The sequence below is a fragment of the Tympanuchus pallidicinctus genome, unplaced genomic scaffold (genome assembly GCF_026119805.1).
Source record: "Tympanuchus pallidicinctus isolate F22 unplaced genomic scaffold, pur_lepc_1.0 scaffold6, whole genome shotgun sequence".
In the NCBI taxonomy this organism is placed as follows: Eukaryota; Metazoa; Chordata; class Aves; order Galliformes; family Phasianidae; genus Tympanuchus; species Tympanuchus pallidicinctus.
Genome location: NW_026294780.1, coordinates 43,576,785 through 43,588,700, shown reverse-complemented (window position 1 = coordinate 43,588,700; position 11,916 = coordinate 43,576,785).

Below are 11,916 nucleotides of genomic sequence, written 5' to 3'. Positions count from 1 at the left end.
TAGCTATTTTTTTCTGTGGCCAAAACCAGATTAACTACTTACTGCTCAAGCAAGATTATCATCTCATACTCAAGATCACCAAAGGGGTAGTGACGTAGAGTAAGATGTGATGAGAAGAAGGCTGCTTATGTAGCTGACTGTATTAAATGAGATTTTACTCTTGCATAACATTGAAATTGGGTGCACAACTAACTGAATCACATGAGAAGCCTTGCTGTAGGGATTTTCTTACAAAGGAGCTCACTTGAATAATCCTTCCGTGGGTTAACCTGTGGGGTAACTTAATATATCTTTTTCATTATTCACATATTTTGAAGAGCTAATCTGGTTTCTGGCTGTGCTTTTCACAAATGCTTGAGATACACAGATGTACATAGTGGGGGGGGGGGGGAGAGCCAGAGGGTGAGTTTCACATTTTACATCCACTCAGTTGAGTCTAGGTCCCCATAGAGCATGTACAGCTTATCCTGACTAATCGTAGCTAAGTATCACAATGTGAACTCAGCATTTCCTCATCAGTTGAATATAGTTAATTACAAGAGAGTATCCTTGATGAATTTGAGTAGTTAGAGGAAAGACCCAAAAGAATCACTACTGCTGTAGGTCAAGTAAAACTAGTAAAACGTTCAGCTGGTGACAATAAAGCATGAAGGACCTGCTGGTCGCATGGTGGAAGCAATAACAGACTATTTGCTTTTTCGGGGGAATGGACTGGAGAGGGTCAAGACAGGAGTATGCTGAGACCGTAGTTTGTTTCTGTAGTGAGAAGAAAAGCATGGGTGACTAAAGCCTGTACCTATGATGTGTTCTTAGTGCCACTGAGGTGAGTTTCTTCTTGTCAGCTGCCATCCTGGGATAGCACAAAACAATGAAATCAAAACTGAAAACGTTTCTCAGTATCTTTTTTGTGTTTGGTGACAACATGGCTTTGGCAGGAAGGAGTGATTTCTATGCTATGTCCCCTCTAGGTGTCTTTAGGGCATAACTAGCTAGACTGTGTAGGGATGGGGTTAGGAAGGCTAAGGCCCAACTCAAACTAGACTTGGTAAGGGGTGCAAAAGGGAATAAGAAAGGCTTCTACAGGTACATCAACCAGAAAGGGAAAGCCCCTTGCTACTCCAGAAGGAGTACCCCTGCAAATAGAGCAATACAGGCAGGCTGGGAACTATGGAGAGAGATGGGGCTGTTCAGCCTGGAGAAGAGAAGGCTACAGTGAGACCCAAAAGTAGCCTTTCAGTTGCTAAATGGGGTGATTACAAGAAAGAAGGGGACAGAATCTTTGGCAGGGTCTGCTGTGATGGAATGAGAGGAAATGGTTTCAAACTAGAACTGGTGAGACTTGGACTGGATAATAAGGAAGAAGTCTTTTATGGTAAGGATAGTGAAACACTGGAACAGGTTGTCCAGAGAGGTGGTGGATACTCCATCCTGGAGGCATTCAAGGTCAGGCTGAACAGGGCTCTGAGGAGCACCTGCTCTACTTGTAGGTTTCCCTGTTCATTGCAGGGGAGTTGGATCAGATTACCTTTCAAGATCCCTTCTAACTCAATTATTCAATGAACTGTGTTCTCTGAATCAAGTTGTGAAGTTTGGTATTGTCCTAAGAAGCTTAATATTATCGAGCATGTCTCTGTAAGTAAGTGTTGGAGTTTAATTTTTTATGAGGTTAAACTAGACTATAATGCAGATCCAAGGTAAGAACTGTTTAAGAAGCAACAGCTATATAGATGTGGCTACAGCGAATTTCCTGCACGTGGAAATCTCCATGAATTTAAAGAAGGGTTAGACTGTCTTTTCAAGGGGCCAGGCAAACTGCTAGCTGGAAAGATGAATGTGTTCCACATAGAACACCGATGCAAGAGATACAATTCTTCAGCTATTGCTCAGGCAAGGTGGACCATTACCTGTTCTTTACAATGGTATTCCACAATGCCACGTTCACACAGCAGGAGCACTGCTGAGGATTCTACTGGCTGTATGCTCTTGGAGACACGAGACAGACAAACCTTTTCCTGGTAGCTGCCTGTCTCATTCTGCTAACAGAATTCAAGACAAGACAGTTTAATTACTAATTTCCATAGGAACAGGTTTTCAAAGGGTGCAGACAACTCACTCTTGCTGCTAACAGTTTTTACCTGATTTTGTAGCAGTTTTGTTTATGCTGTTACATGTATTTTTCATTTAGTTTCAATTCTAAGTGGTCCAGAGGAGGAAGTGCTTTGCTAAGACTTTGTACAGTGCTTTGCAGCCAGGATCTTTCATGATACATCATACATCTGTTACTGTCAATAATAGAATAATATTAATTGCTTAGTGTGGAATGGACTCACATACATAGGTCTTGCTGTAAGCAGATACGTTGACTAATTAAGGGGCTTTATAGAGCTGTGTAATTCCAAGGATGCCTGTCACACCCATTCACTTCAAGAGAAGAAAATATCTATGTGTTTTATTAGAAATAAAATCTGCTTTTGTTGGCTTGGCCATAATTATGCCACATTGTCCAGTGCAGATATCCATGTTGCAGTGCCCAGAACCACTGCTTAATTTGCATGTTACAAACACTACTAGAATCATAGAACCATGGAATGGCCTTGGTTGGAAGGGGCCTCAAAGATCATCTATTTCCAACCTCCTGCCATGGGCAGGGTTGCCAACCACTGAATTCGGCGTTAGATCAGGTTGCCCAGAGCTCCATCCTACCTGGCCTCGAACACCTCCATGGATGAGGACTGCCAGAATCCAACAAGCACTGGCACTTTTCTCTTCCTCCTCCAGTGCAGATTTCCCCTTAACATATCGCTTTTATTCTTATTTGCAATCAAACCAAACCCAGTGCTGGCCTAGTAACAACTGGGACTGACCAGCAGGGGGAATGCAGGGCTGAATATATTCCCTGAGCATGCTGAAGACATGGGAAGAAACAGCAAAGCACCAACTGCCTGAAAAGCCAGCTCATTTATACAGAAGAATCAGAAAGTAGTTGAAGAAATAATCCAGCTGTTTCTGGTAATCAAGAGCCAGTTTCTCTACTGTAGAGTTTGTGGATCTTACAGTGAATATATCTATGAAAACACCATGGGGTACCTATGTAGGTGTGGGCAGAGATGCTCTGATAGCATGAGCAGAACACCATATAGAGAAACCTGACACAAGGAAGCAGTGACAGTTGGACACCAAAGCAACCTGAGTGTCCATGGCAAAGATTTGTGTGGTGGTGGTGCTCATTCTGTGGACCTTGAGTGGGCATCCGCTTCCCTTTGCACATGCACAAGGAGTCAGGCATCAACAGCCTGGATCCAGTAAAAAAAAAAAGATGATGAAATCAGGTTTAAGGTGGAAGTGAGTAAAAAATGGCTATTTACAGAAGCCTAAATTCCCATGGTTCTTTACAGTAAGGTTCTTTCCATTGCCTAGAGGTCTTCTCCTCAGATCCTTCGGTCCTCATCGGAGCAGCTCGGCACTAGTTTCCTGCCTAGGTCTCTTTTACTCACTTACTCACTTACTAAACCATTATTTGTCTCTTTACAGCCCAGCAGAGTTTCCTTGAGGTATAGTGATTATGATAATATAATACAGCATGAATGTACTTTGTGGGGGGACTGGTTTCTATATGTGAGAACAACCTAAGAAAAAGGAGGCAAATTCATTGCGGTGGTGTCAGCCAGAATAAGAAAAAGGAAGAAAGAAGAAGGAAGTGGAAGAAAGGAGAAAGAAGAAGAAGAAAGTAAGAAGTAAGGAGGAGAAGAAGAAAAAAAAGACACAAAGCAGAAGGAAGGTGGTGTGGTCAGTCCAAAGCAAGCCAGTAACTATGAAGCAGCTGAGAAATGCTGCTCTTGTGTGTTAAGGAGCGTGGTGTGGAAAGGGAGAATTTATTTGCCTCACCGGTAACTGGAAGATGTTTTCCTGTGCTCTCATCTCAGTCCAATGCTTACTGTAAATCGAGTTCCCTCTTTCCATTTTCTCAGAAGGTGAAACTAGATCAAAGCTGGAATGGTTTCATTGGCACAGAGTATGTTTTCAGGCTTCCTACACATTTCATGGATGAGACAAAAGAATACAAGCAGTATTTTTGTGCTAAGTCAGCAGAGGATATGTTTATGCTTCTTGTGCAGCAGAGAATTTCCTAATCTAACTCAGACCCAAGTAACATCTGGTTGTAATAGCAATGGCAGGATAAGCTGCTCAGCACAGTGCTGACAGGGCCAGACTGTTTCCGAACTGGGAATGTAATCCACATGGGTCTGCATCAGCCTAGACAAAAGTGTGGGGGTGTACGACTGAAGCAGAGCCCAATGGCTGCTTAAAAGCACACAAAAGATTGAGCAGTCTCTGAAGTAAGAAAATCTGAAGAGATGAGTAGCTTGAGAAAAGTGTTAGCATTCTTTTGCAGAGCAAAATGGAAGCAAAGTGGAGCTGAGTCTAAAGCAGCCCCAGCAGATGCTGGTTCAGCTGGAAGCACATCCAATATCTAGGCCAGCATCCTGAGCTGAGGCACATCATTCTCTCTGACTTTTGGAAACACAAGAGGGATGGAGGCAGATTTTCTCAAGAAGGATGAAGAAGGGTGAAGAGGCCCTGTCTATTCTCTTTAGTAAAGAGAAATTTGGTTCTGCTGTGTTTCATCAGTTTTAGCCAAGATGTTAGCAGCTTCACTCATCAACCACCTCTCAGTACTCTTAGAATGAGTGATGTGAGTGTCCAGGACCACACTTTAATGCCTGTAAAGATGCCTAACTCTCCCCATGTTGTGTAGCACTGTGTTTATTGCTGCACTACTTCTTTAGTTGGTTCCAGTAGTCAGACTGGTTTTGTTCCTGAGCTGGAGAGGCCAGAGCCCTTGCCAGATTGATGGGAAAGCAGAAATAACTACCAGTGTATCCTACATACTTCCTATTTCAAAACCCTTTTCTGTCCAGTTAACAAATGCACTTCCCCTTTTACAAAGCAAATGCATGCAACTGCTGCTTCAGCAGGTGCTGGCTGGTGATGGCTGGGACCCTTCCTATGCCTCCTGCAGCATTCATGTTCCTTTCCAGGAGGTGGGAAAGTCCATAGGCAGCCCATCTGTTGGCCCTCGATCCAGCCTCTAGGCTTCTGTTGCTGGACCCAGAGCCCATCTCATAAATGTCTCATCCCAACACTGTGTTTCATGCTCAACAAAGAAGTACGATTACCTTAATCATACCTCCCACTTTCCCAGCACATTTTTGTCTTCTTGGGTCTCCTTTCCACAAGAAGACTCCTCAGGCCATCCTATTCCATCCTCTTCTCTATGAGTTCTTATGGACCTATTGTTCACTCTGATTCTACCAGGGGTTTCTGGTTTCCTACAGCCACTCCTTCTCCCTCTAGCATTTCTTTTCCTCTAGCATTTGCCAACAGTGATTTTTCAAAACTTTCAGCCTTCTTTCTTTCCCCTTCACCTGCCACCAATGTAAATATGCCTGCAGCTCATTGCCCCCAGCATTGTATTTCCTTGGGAAATTATCCCAGGCCCATGTGCCCCTCCTCCAGAACAGTGGCCCAAGGGACTCTTTTTCCAGAGCACATCTCAAGAATTAGTCTTTGACTATCACTAACAAGCTTCTCTTTCTGTATGACTGAAATTCCTGCTGCTTTCTGCCAGTTGCATTTTTACCATTTATCCTTTCTGCAATCCCGACCTGACTGCCAGTGAAACCTGAAACACCTTCAAAAGCTTACCATGGCTCTGCTTCCCATCAACTTTCATTCACCTACAAAACTTTCCCCAGCCCAGTGATTTCAGAAATTCCAGTCAAGCTTACAGGAAAAATCCCCTTCTGAACATGGAAGACTGAGATACCTTACACTTCTACTTTCCAAGTCCGGTTGAAGACAGAATGCGAAGCCACATCTTCTTAAAAGAAGAAAAAATAAATAAATTGTAAATCCCCTGTTCCCATCACCCAGGGAGCTGCACTTGCTCTAGATCTGTAAATGCCAGATGCATACCATGCATCATGAAAAAATGACATTTCTTTGTCTTCAAAGCTGGGCTACAACTCCATATGCTGCAGTGTCTGCCTGTCATTTGGAGACAATTTGACAAGCCAGCACAAGGATGCTTCCAGCCTCTTAAGTACCAGATCTTACCAGGAAAATAAATGCTGAAGTCATGCTAGTACGTAAGGATGAGTTTCTCAAACAAAACCAATTGTCCAAATCTGACAGTAGATGGCATCAGACTTTCCTCCTGATCCTGCCACTGCTGTATCATAGACCATTTCCAGCTCTGCTCAAGTGGGACCAGGGGGGCACCTGGTGTTTATAGAATCACAGAGTACCCTGAGCTGGAAGACACCCACAAGAATCATTGAGTCCAATGCCTGGCCCACACAGCACCATCTAAAAATCATACCCTATGTTCGGTGGCATTATTCAAACACTCCTTGAACTCCAGCAGCTCGGGGCTGTGCCAACTGCCGTGGAAAAGACTGTTCCATGCCCACCACCTTGTGGTGAAGAGCCCTTCACTGATATCCAACCTGAGTGTTCACTGTTTGCCACTAACTCCTGCCTGACCACAGATAGTGTACGAAACACTATTAAACGCATGACTTGTAGGTAGCCAGGACTTCACTCATGAGTTCCTCTAGGGGCAAGGAAAAGGGAGAGTAAGAGAAAAGTTGAGGGCATGTAATCACTTGTTTTCGTATCCTGGTGAAATAAAAACTGATTCAGGTACTTCCTGATTTTTACAACCTGAAAAGGTTGGGTGTCTAGTCCCTTCCTTCCTGTCAAACAGATCCCAAAATACAGGGTTAATCTCTGCATTTTCACTGTCACACTGCAGCACTATTGCGTTTGTTACAGATGGCGTGGCCTAAGCTTGTGTGGTGTGTGCAGGTTTGGTGCCACAACATAAGGAAAACACAAAGCTACTAGAGAGTGTCCAAAGGATGGCTACGAAGATGGTGAAGGGTCGAGAGTGCAAGGAGTGATGAGGCCTCTGGTTTGCTCAGCCCAGAGCAGAGGAGCTGAGGGGAGACCCGATGGCGGCTGCAGCTTCCCACAAGGAACAGAGAGGAAGCGCTGAGCTCTGCTCTGTGTGACAGTGACAGGGCCCGAGGGAATGACATGGAGCTGAGTCAGGAGAGGGGCAGTTACTGTGGTACACTTCACTCCATGGCATACACGCACCTTTCCTGTGCTTGCCTAACGCACAACTCTGCTGTAGTGGGCAGTGGCTTCATGGCAAGAGTTCCAGAAGGGACCTCAGCGTGTGCTCCACTCATCAACCAGCAAGTGCTGTGGCCTAGAAGCCTGTATTTTGCAGTTAAAGAATGGGTGTAGACCCCCACAGCCCTCAACCTTTGGCATTTCCTCCCATAGCAACGGCAGAGGACATGCCTGTTGGTCATTACAGAACCACAGAATGGCCAGGGTTGGAAGGGACCTCAAGGATCATGAAGCTCCAACCCCCCCACCACACACAGGGCCACCAACCTTCCCATTTAATACCAGACCAGGCTGCCCAGGGCCCCATCCAACCTGGCCTTGAACACCTCCAGGGACGGGGCATCCACAACCTCTCTGGGCAGCCTGTTCCAGCACCTCACCACTCTCAAAGAATTTCCCCCTGACACCTAAGTCTTCCTTCCCTCAACTTAAAACCATTTCCCCTTGTCCTGCTTCATACTTCATGACTTCATATATCAAATATGATGCCTACGCTCCAGGATATGGCTCAGTTACTTTAAGTTACACTGCAGTAGTACTACTAATAAAATGCTCATGTTGAGCTTAGGTTGTTCATTTGGTCTACCCTAGGCAAACAGAAAGAAGGCTTGAAGGCCTTTGCATAGGAGAAAAGAGAGTCCGAGTTGAATTGGAAAGCCATGTATCCACCTGCCAAGTTGCAATTTTGCTCAGGTTTGCTTGGTTTTCATTTTCATTTCACACTGTGATAGGAATTTCAGGAGGCAACTGGCTCCCTGTACCTTGTCCTTAAGGGCAGAAGAGCCTGGAAGTGATTCAGAGAGCTTAAACCTTGGTCATGTCATAACCTCTTCACATTAGTGTGCATGTATAAAAAGCAAAGCAAAACCAAACAAAATCCCAAAGCAAAACCCAGTCTCACAAGGCATGAGAACTTAGAGAGAAATACCACTAGAGGGAGCTGGCTGTACGTAACTTCATTCAGGCTTATGAACTGCAGGGTTAAGCAGGGCAATAACTGTCCTAGTACTTCGGTTCCACTGCAGGTATTTATTTGGCCAGAGCAGACCTAATGGACAGCCTCAGCCTGTGCACATATACCTCGGGTGTATCCATGCAAGCTGCCAGATCTGCCCAGAACCAGAGGAAAGCACTGAGTGCTAACCTCACAAATGTCACTTTGACGTGCTTGTGCTGCTCTCCAATCCAAACGTGTGTTCGCAGAGCCACCCCAAGCTGGAGGTGAGCATGTGCTCATCCTGGGGAAGCACTGACCACATGCAACAGCATTTCTTCTTTCTGCAGAACACAACAGCGCCCATCATTTTCTTCATGCTACTCTCACACCACCAAATGCCCACCTCTCTTCCTACATTGCCGTTAACTCCCTTTACAAGTAATCTCTGTGAAGGACACACCAAGTGCCAACTCCACTGCTGCCAAGCTAGAAATACAGAGAAAGTATGGTCATCTACCCTGGAGCCTGGCAGAGAGGTTGTGAATCTGATTCAGAAATCCTGACTGCATTTGAAACTCTTTCAGTCCAGATATCTTCTATTAATTAGTCCTGGGAAGCTTTACATCTGTTTGTAAAATAATTCAAAAAACTATTGAAGACATCCCTGGAACATTTCAACATCAGCAAATGTCTTTGGAAGGAGTAGGACTACCGTGCCCTAAAAGCATAGCAACTGGGACAGGGGCTCACACAAACCACCTCCTCAAGCCAGCTTGGCACAGCCCAGCTCTATCTGTTCTCAGCAAGCCAGCTTCAAGCCCAGAGCACAGGAAGCTATGTGTGTCTGTGTTTATCTACAACCAAAGCTGCAGAAGGACCTACGGTACTCCTCAGTGTTACAGCTCACCTTCCTCACCAGGAGCAGCCAGGAATATGTGAGACAAAGCCAAAGGCTGCTGGGAAGTTTACTGGACAGTCCTGTAATCATTGCTAATTCCTGGTTTTGGTGACATTTTGATATTATCTTGAATTTCAGCTATTCGTTAGCATGCACAGATTCTCCAGGTTACATCAGTTCCAGACAACTTTATATGAAGATAAAATTCTTTCTTCCTCCACTGCAAAGTAGCTGGTTTCTTTCAGTTCCTCTCACTATTATGAGGTAGCTTAGCTCACCTGCTCAATGGTAGGCATTGCAGAATCACAGAATCACAGAATCACAGAATCACCCGGGTTGGAAGGGACCTCAAGGATCATGTAGTTCCAACCCCCCTGCCTAGCAGGGCCACCAAACGTACACATTCAGATCAGGTTGCCCAGGACCCCGTCCAACCTGGCCTTGAACACGTCCAAGGACGGGGCATCCACAACCTCCCTGGGCAGCCCATTCCAGGGCCTAACCACTCTCCTTGTAAAGAACTTCCTCCTAACATCCAACCTAAATCTTTCCTCCTTCAACTTGGATCCATTTCCGCTAGTCCTGCTGTTGTCAGCCCTTCTGAAGAGTTTACTCCCCTCCTGGGTGTAGGTTCCCTTCAGGTATTGATAGGCTGCAATGAGGTCACCCTGCAGCCTTCTCTTCTCCAGGCTGAACAAGCCCAACTCCCTCAGCCTGTCCTCATAGGGGAGGTGCTCCAGCCCCCGATCATCTTAGTCGCCCTCCTCTGGACCCTTTCCAAAATCTCCATGTCTTTCTTGTACTGAGGGCTCCACACCTGGACACAGTACTCCAGATGGGGCCTCACAAGAGCCGAGTAGAGAGGGACAATCACCTCCCTGTTCCTGCTGACCACCCCTCTCCTGATGGAGCCCAGGATCCCATTTGCCTTTCGAGCTGCCAGAGCGCACTGCTGCCTCATGTTCAGTCTCTCGTCCATCAGGACCCCCAGGTCCTTCTCTGCTGAGCTGCTCTCAAGGACCACTCCTCCCAGCCTGTACGGGTGCCTGGGGTTCTTCCGGCCCAAATGCAAAACCTTGCACTTTGCCGTGTTGAACCTCATCAGGTTCACCCGAGCCCAGCCCTCCAGCCTGTGGAGGTCCCTCTGAATGGCATCCCTTCCTTCCACCGTATGAACCGCACCACTCAGCTTGGTGTCGTCAGCAGACTTGCTGAGGGTGCACTCAGTTCCCTCATCGATGTCATTAATAAAGATGTTAAAGAGCACCGGTCCCAAGACAGACCCTTGGTGGACACCACTTGTTACCGGCCTCCACCTGGACATAGAGCCATTGACCACCACCCTCTGTCTGCGGCCTTTGCAACCAAATTGCAGATGCTAAATCATTTCCTACTCTGCATGTGAAGGCTTAGAATTTAGCAACTGGCAGTCTTCAAGGAAGTGACATTTCCCTGGTTTTTGTCTTTGAATAACGGTTGTTGTCTTTTGCATAGCAGCCTTCAGATCTCTTCGCTGTAGTGCCATGAGTTCTGGTAAACCTCTGAATTCCCCCTTTCAGTTCTCTTTCTGAACTGTTCATTTCTGCTTTTGCATTTACGTCGATCCAATTTCTTTCCTGCCACCAGCCCCATTCCTGGCAGCCCACAGCTGGGTAGTCGCACTGAACACACATCCAGCTAAACACACTGCCTCCATTAAAGTCTTAGCACAGATAAAGCAGTTTGAGTTTTTTACTACAACTAGTACAGTAAGTAAGGAAAATGTTGCAAAGTTATTTTCGTGCACAGATATACAGAGGCTGGAGCACCTACCTGGAGGTGAAAAGCATTCCTTATGCTGAGGCAGCTTCGACTCCCTGTGATCGTATATCAGCAGAGTGCACCGGACAGTCAGCAGGAGTAATGTGATGAGGGGTGGAAAGCAGAGGAAGTGATGGGGAAGGATAGGGGGCTGCTTTTCTTCCTGTGTACTGATGCTACCTACCTTTCATCAGACATCCAGGACTGACGGGACAGAGAAATCTGCAGAAGTTGCCCTTGTGGCCCAGTGCTGATGACATTGTCATAGGAGAATGGGCTCTGCTCTTGATGCTGCTGATACATTTTATACAACAATTATTCTGGGACAAATTCTGCCATCTAGTCACTGGAGCAGAGATGGTGGTCCATCCATGGGACTGCATGCATACAAAGAATGTCATCAGTTTTTCATCTCTCCCTTAACTTTTCCTTCTTCTTCCCTTTGGACTGTCTCTGGATCATAGTTGCCTTTATAATGGATTTTGATCATTTAATTAAAGATGCAAAAGATCTGTTACATGTGATAGTTCAGTAGCTGTACTGACTGATAATAAAATCAGATAATTAGGTTTTATTCTTTCCTAAAATGGCAGATGAGTTTCAATGTCTTTGTATATTTTAACACTTTCACTGACACAAGGTGGGAAACAACACAAAGGATTGACTATGCTGTACTAAAAGCATGAAATCTGAAGAGAAAGGAGCCTCTGATCCCAGATCTGTTGTAGGCTGTCTTCCTCATTAAGTCATTCTGATGAGGGTTTTGTTTATTTTAATATTAGTATCATTATGTTTAGAAAAGCATCAGACATCTCAGCTTTGGGGACTGAAATTTGTTAAAAAAAATTAAGAGTTTTTGCTATAGTAGAAGAAGTGCTTTATAAATAAAAAAAATATTTACAGGACCTTCCATGACTTGCAAAAATATTGCAGATTTGACAAATAACTGAGGAATGTAATATGTACCTCAGGAATAAAGTTATCCATTCTTAAAGCACTGACAAGAACAGTGATGTAAAATGGCTTATTGCTAGTTGTGGGGAAGAATCTGATACCTCGTCAGGTGTCACTGGAGGAA